Genomic DNA, 7,773 nt, shown 5'->3' on the forward strand with positions numbered 1-7,773 from the left:
ATAGTGTGAGGTTCATATTTTTATTTCATGCAACATCGAGTAGTCATTTTTGTGGCCTGTTGGCCTCCAACTCCCGTAATGGAGGGACTGGACCGGAATCTCCAATAGGGGAAACCTCAGTGATTCGTTTTTTGTTATTATAGTGATGTCTGCCCCTGTGTTAACCAACCCTTTAGTGGGTATACCATCTAAATGTGCAGTCCTCATCAGGGAGTGAAGAAATACGGGCAAGGTTCAAAAGACTCCAGACCAAGCAGGGGTCCCTCTTACTGGCGGGGCTGAAGGGTGCTCCTTATGGAGTATAAATTGTCTTCCTGTTTTTCAGAACAGCAATCCTTAGCCCAATGGAAACCTTTGTTACAATGAGGACATTTGATCTTTAGCCTGACTGAGAGGCAGTCCCGTCTGAGGTGACCAGGATTAGCATAGCCACATCGGATGCGATCAGGGGGCCTACCAGGGGGCACATTTTCTGTACATGCTCCATGACCAAGACACCAATGGAGGCACTCAGGGTTACAATGGGGTCCGTGCCAGGGTCCACATCACAAGTGGGAACAACCCATTTACGAATATCATCATTCCTTATGGGCATTGCATACAGTATAGTTGGGCCAGCATCGACATGCCCTTCCATTGCCTCAGTCATACAGGACAGGAAGTCCTCGAAGGATTCTCCAGACCACTGGACAAGATTTCAAAAATAACAAGGGTCCCAATGGGGGGCAGGCCTTAAGGGCCTTGAAGGCAGGATCAGCAACCTAGTTAAAATAAGCATGCACTCCAACAGTGGCCTGAATGACAAGGTTAATATATGCCCGTGGCCAGTAAGCATATCAAAAGTAAAATTAAGGTGATATTCCAAATTAATACTAGCCTGATTCTCAGTCAAGTCATGATACGCAGACCTCCAATTAAAAAACATGGCAGGGTCAAGCAATGCCCTAAGGAGATTATACCAATCGTGATCAGTCTGGAGGTGCATAGCCCATTGCTTCAGTACCTGTTCAAAATAATGGGAATCTGGGTGGGCTAGAATTATTGGCAACTTTTCTAATTGGTGTCAAGTCTGCCAGAGGAGTGGGAATCCAGGGCCTAGTCACCCCATCAGGGCCAAGATTGACAGGGAAAGCTTCATGATATACCTGAGGAGAATGAGGCCCCTGGAGGAGTGGCAGTTCAGCAGGAGGGACAGGCATCGCAAGAGTGACCACTGTAGGAGTAACCAATGGAAGACAAAGTCCCCCTAAGTTACCCCAGGGGTGAGCTGGGGATAACCCCAATAGGGCCGGAGCAGAAGGGCTAGTGACTGAGGGGGGACCTTGGGCAGCAGTGCAAGAGGATGGCTTGGAGCCTGATGGCTGGAGGGTTGGAGCAGAGGTGCCCTCATCCTCATTGCTGAAATCAACCTGTTTGCCTGGAGAAAGTGTCCCGGGGTCAGTAATGGAACCTGATCCTGGCAGTGTTTGTTATGGGCAGCTACCACTTCCTCTGGGGAAGAATTCTTAAGACTGGTGATGACCGCATGGAAGATATGGACAAAGAACAAGGGAGGGATAATCCCAGACTCTGCCTTGCGCTTTAAGGCAAGGAAGAGAACACACATCCAGAGATCAGGGTCACACATGTTCTTCGGGGATATCCAGGGGACCTCCTCCTAAAATTGGTCCAGGTTGTGAGTCTTAACCTTGAGACCATCAATAACCTGAAAGGTTTTCAGAGCCCTAATCTGGGATAGAGGTAGAGGGGAGGGAATGACAAATATGACAGAGGAGGTGACAAAAGTCACATACTAAGTAGGGGACCCTCTCAGGTGTAGCTCAAAGACCTTCTGTCTGCACAGTGTCCCTGGGATGAAAAGGGACCTGGGAGACCAGCCCCTATGTTAGGTACCAGGATGAATACAAACCAAAAGTGAAAAAGAGCTGACAAAGACAAAGAAGACAAAAAAAAGATGGCCACTGCATGCTCACCCTTGCACCAAGACCAAAAGTGAATATATGTCACCTAGAAGAACAGAAAAAAAAAACAAAGAAGGCAGAAATGATCCAGGTACTCACCTTCTCAGGACTCACAACATAAAACACTAAGGGGCCAACTCACCAAAGAGGCAACTGAAGGGGACACGATAGCAACACCTCAAGGACAAGAGGGTTTCTCTTTTTTAAAGGATTAATGATGCCTCTTGTAAATTCTCTAAAATGTCAGACCTCAACTCCATTTATTGCAAACTCTCTTCTTCTACTCACCAGGTCAGAGGTTGTTTCCCCAGAGCCAACCGGCAACTTGACTTTACCCACATGTGCTCAGTCAAATGTGTTAGGTACCTCCTGGTCTTAGTGGATACCTTCTCAGGGTGGATATAGACATTCCCCACTGCAGAGTCCTTCATGGCCTTGGAAGGGAAGGTGTGACACAGTATCCTACTCCTGGAGCAGAGCCAGCAGGATGTAGGCCTCCACAAATGTGGACAGTTGCTGGCGTGAGGCTTGTTTGTATAACACTTATATATATAAAATTTTGCTCCATGTTCCTCCTTCAGGAAATATTCTCCCTACCAAGATTAATGACTCCATGATAATTAGAAACAGCATAAGTACAGGAGTCAAGAGTTTGCCTATGTTCCTCAGTAAAAATTATAAATGCTGTAACCTTCAAAACAGTCCTTAAGACTGTGGGAAAGAACTCTGGAAACATGAATTCAAAAATTACATAATTTCTCATCTATGCAAAATGTAAGGATGCAGTATGAACTGTATGAGGGACTTTACAGACCTACAAAAACAAAGGCAGCTGCACAAATAAGCTATCTTGTCAGAAAGATACAGAGGCAGGCAGATTCCTGAGTTCAAGTTCAGCCCGGGACAGAGCAAATTTAGGTCCAAGCATGATGGGAATGGTAATCTCAGGACAGGATCCCTCCCAGGTAGCTTATTGTCTGTGCTTACTAGGGCAAATAGATCTCTGAATTCATTAGCAATATTTTTAAAAAGTGTTTGCTGTCTTTTTCTAAGAATTAAGGGGCTAGGGTGATAAAATGCTGATTCGTGGGATAATCAAAAGGGAACCTGGAGTAAATGAATGAATTGGTATGTAAATAAAAGACTGGGCTTTAATCTGCAAGAAAGAACTACCCAGAGAGAATTGCTAGGAGAGTAAATACAGCTCTTTTAGAATTCTTTTCTAACAGTTTTTCTGACTTTGATCAGAAAAACCTAGGGGCTATATCTAGAGAGCCTTTAGAATTTTTTTCTAGTACAAGAGAGCTGTCTCTAGTAGAAATCTATGTCAGCAGACTACAGATCTGAGAGCTATCTACAAAGCTGTCGGGGTGTGGGGGACCTCGAGCAGAACCCAGAGATGTCTACTTGTACCCACAATTGATTTCTGGTTGTTTTTTCACCAATCTAGAACATCCCTTCCTTAGAACCCCTCTCTAAGCCAAGGTTGGTCCTTGGTACCCTACCACCAACAAAGGAGTCTCTGGCCTCCTCCTCCTCTAGGAAATGATTCCTTGTTTAGGAATCCCCACCTCCTCTAGTCAGACAATGGCCCTGAATTCTCTTTGCCAACTTCCCAAATCCTATCCAAAGCCTTCAGCATCTCTTGGCATTTCCATATCCAATACCACCCCCAGTCCATAGGAAAAACAGAACCACCTAACTGCTCCTATAAAAATAGTCTTGTCAAACTCTCACAAGAACTTCACCTCAATTGAATGAAGCTCCTACTGCCAGCCCTTCTCAGGCCATGCCATTGGAACTCATGTACAGAACAACCCATTCTGACCCCTTATCTTTCCCTGATCCCCTATTCACTCCCTTACACTGTCATTACCACTCCCTCCTATGGAATTGTACTAATCACTACCTACCCCAGCCATATGGCAACTCCTATCCATCCTCAGACAACATTGGGGACCTAGCCTTTCTCTCCCGTCTGAACCAATGTCCTTCACCCTTCCTCCTAAATGGAAGGGCCCCTTCAAAGTAATTCTTGTAACTACCACAGCCACTAAGCTTGAGTGTCTCCCTCATCGGACTCACCTATCCCACCTCAAGCCCTTTACTCCTCCACCTCAAGATAATCTCTCTTCCTATATATCAATCCAATAGGCCCCTGCTCCCTTAAGTTTCATAGAACACCAAGATCAACCATATTGTCCGTGGTTCCAGAAGAATGATGATTCACTCCAGCAGCCATGCTCAACTCTACTGGATTGGACATAAGCGTTTCCTTCTTTCTCTCCTGTCTGCTTCTGTCCAGGACAATTCTTATGGAGATTCAGAATTCAAGAAATCCCGACTTCTAGCAAACAATCTTCCAAATCGGGTTGGGAAATTGTTTCATAGCATGTTGTTAGGAATCAATCACAATTTCATCACTTCCCTATCTTCCCCTCCTCCTCCAATCCATGACCTTTACTCCCACTTCCTCTGTGACCAAAAAGAAGACTTTTGTATAGAATGGCCAAACATATATGGAGGTTGCCCATACTGATCTTGCCAATACCACGTGCCCCCTGTTTAACCTTTCTCTGAGTCCCTCCTCTATATCGATGAAATGGGTCCTTCACCTCTATGTCATGGACCCATAGGATCCCAGGTGGAAAGTAGACGTTACCAGTAAGTTCTACTGTTTCTTCAGCCTGTGGCACATGGTGTGCATGATAAAAATTCATAGAAAATATATCCTGATTACTCAGCCCCTGGAGATAGAAGAGAAAGAGGAAGTAACTCAACATTCCTCCAAGGTCATAACTTCTCTGACATCGCCTCTCTTAAATAATAAAAACTTGTCATTTCATCTCCTGCTTCAGACTCTGATCTCATCCTACCAACTCCTGGCTGCTTTGGGGATTGCTGGCTGTGTGATCTCCCCCAGAAGTAGCTCATGACTGCCACTTACAGACTCTGTAAGTTCGTCAACTCTTCACAGACTGTCCTGCGTCCAACATTGCCACCATGTCCTACCTTGTTCATAGCTTTGACATGGCAAATTACTTTAAGACATCCAGGGCATTAAATTTCTTAGACTGCAATAAAACCCTGACCTTCAACACTACCCCTTAGCCAAAATGCCTTAATGTACTTGGAGTCAATGTCATAAACATAAGAATTGGGGGCCGGATATATGGCTCAGTGGTTAAGAGCCCTGATTGGTCTTCCAAAGGTCCTGAGTTTAATTCCCAACAACCACATGGTGCCTCACGATCATCTGTAATGAAATCTGATGCCCACTTCTCATGTGTCTGAAGACAGCTACAGTGTACTCAATGTACATAAAATAAATAAATAAATCTTTTTAAAAAATGTAAGAATTGGAGGTGTTCAACACTATAAAATGTAAGGAGATGTAGATAACACAGGAATATTGATGTTTCTGTGTGAAGAAAGTAATTCCAAGACATTTGAAGACAATGTAAGAAATCTGGGGCCTGGAGATGTAGCTCAGTTGATGAAGTACTTGCCTAGTAGCATAGGAAAAGCCCTGGGTTTATAGTCATAGGAGCATGTAACCCAAGAATGATAGCCTATGCCTTTGATCTCAAGTTAGGAGATAGAAGCAGAGGAATCAAGACGTTGAGGTCATCTCCAACTACATAGTAAGTTTGTGTGTAGACTGGGTTACAGGAGAGATCCTGCCTCTAAAATATGAAACAGGCGAGTGACCAGCAGGCGAGTGATCTAACATAGCTGAGGTGGAACCCTGTTTAAATCAAGGAAACTTGTCTCTCCAAGCTCTTTAGGCAGCAAATCTGACAGTGAAGTTAAACAGGTGTGTGTTAGACAGGTGAGAACATACACTGTGTGTGTTTGAAGCATTTTCACAGTAAAAGGAAACACTAAGAAAAAATCCCACAAGGACACATACCCAATTAATGTGTGACAATTTGAATGAGAAATGTCCCCCCACAGTCTTTGGTGTTTCAATACTTGATTTTCAATTGGTGGCCTTGTTCAAAAAGTCTAAGGAGGTGTGGACTTGCAAGAAAACATGTCAGTAGGGGAAAAAATGTAGATTTTCTTTTTAAAATGTTGAATTTGTAAAGCCTTATTTTGAGTTTATTTTCTCTACTTTCTGCTTGTGATTTTTGAGATGTGAGCTCTCACCGGGCAGTGGTGGGGACAGATGTCTAAGTTTGAGATCAGCCTGCTCAGAGTGAGTTCCAAGACAACCAGGGCTACACAGGGAAACTCTGTCTCAAAACAATGACAAGGAGAAGACCTGAGTGTCTCAGTGAGCCACATGCCTGCCATGCCCGTGATGGGGACAGACACTTAGTTTACTGTTCTTGAACCATAAACCCAAATGAACTCTTCCTTCTATAAGTTGCCATGGTCATGGTGACCTATCACAGCTAACATAGAATGCCAAGAAAAAAGCCTGAATGTGCCCTGACTGCATCGGACTGAGCGGGATGAGCTTATGATGTGAGTTGTTTGTCTCGAGACATTTATAAGCCACATTCCTAATGCCAGTATCTCAGACAGTAACCATAATTCTAAAGGTAGGTTCAGTTGGGTTGGATTTTAGATGTTCTACTCATATTGCTCAGACTGGCCTCCAATTCCCAGGCTCAACCAATCCTCTTGCCTCAACTTCCTGAACAGCTAAGATACATGTGCCACAGCACAAAATTTGAAGAGGTAACTCTTCATGGTGGCATGGTGCTCTAACCCCAGCATGTGGGAAAGGGCAAGCAAGAAGATCAGGAGTTCAAGGCCAACTTTAGCTACAAACTGTGTTCAAGGCTGGATGGCATGAAAACCTGTCTTAAGATAAAATAAGTAACTAAAAGGAAAACCAGAAGGCCACTAACCCTGTGTGACTGGCTTCCTTAGAAAAAAGAGGAAACTTAGCCATAGACATGTATTCAGAGACAAGGGCCTGGAGCAAACTCATAGACTTCCAAAAGAAGCAGCTGACATCTGTATCATCTAGCCCCACAGCTGAGAAAATTAATTTCTGTTGTTGAAGCCACCATTGTGCACTCCTTTCTTCAGGAAGCTCTGGGGTCTAAGTTTAGGTTACTATAGCAAATACCTAATGGGTTGGCTTATAAACAACAGAAATGTATTTCTCCTAATTCTGAGCCGGGAAGTCTAAGCCACCAGCAGATTCAGGACTAGGGGAGGGCTGTTCTCCCCATAGCAGACATTCACATTCACACATGGTAACAGTGAAAAGATTCCTTCTTCAGCCTCTTTAATGAGCTTTAATCCTCAGAGCGAGGATGGCCTTATGACTTGAAAAGGCCACACCCTTTAATACTACGACAGTTGGTGTTAAGTTCCAATCTATGAATTTGAGGGGACACAGACATTCAGACCACAGAGCGATACAGAACGTCTGGTTTGGCAGCAAAGCTCTAGGGTCTTTCCTCAACTTTCCCTCTCCTACCCTAACCCCAGAAACAGCTGCCTAAGAACTGCAGAGTGTGACAGGCAAGCCCAGCCAGCTGGCATCTGGAGCTCTGGCTAATCTGAAAGCAGTTGTCTCCCAGGTCCCTGAGCACTGCCCATCTGAACATCTGGAATTCAGCTGTGACGATCGTGGGCCTTCACTTCCCTCTGTGCTTGCTGGGATTTTTTTTTTCCTAAAGTTAATAAGAACTGGGCATGTCAGTGCATGCCTTTAATCCCATCCCTTAGGAGGCAGGCAGATCTCTGTAAATTGCAGGCCAGCCAGGGATACACAGTGAGACTGCCTCAAGCAAGCAAGCAAACAAACAACAGAAAAAGTTAATAAGATATAGGAGATAGGATTATT

At 44.4% G+C, this 7,773-nt stretch overlaps 1 non-coding gene across 1 annotated transcript; it reads left to right on the forward strand.

Moving 5' to 3' along the window:
• The first annotated feature begins 3,153 nt into the window (after window positions 1-3,153).
• On the forward strand, window positions 3,154-3,218 carry LOC116904663. The gene has a single exon (XR_004388363.1). It is a non-coding gene; the product is annotated as a U7 small nuclear RNA (small nuclear RNA).
• Window positions 3,219-7,773: the final 4,555 nt, after the last annotated feature.

This window comes from Rattus rattus, chromosome 6 (assembly GCF_011064425.1).
Source record: "Rattus rattus isolate New Zealand chromosome 6, Rrattus_CSIRO_v1, whole genome shotgun sequence".
In the NCBI taxonomy this organism is placed as follows: Eukaryota; Metazoa; Chordata; class Mammalia; order Rodentia; family Muridae; genus Rattus; species Rattus rattus.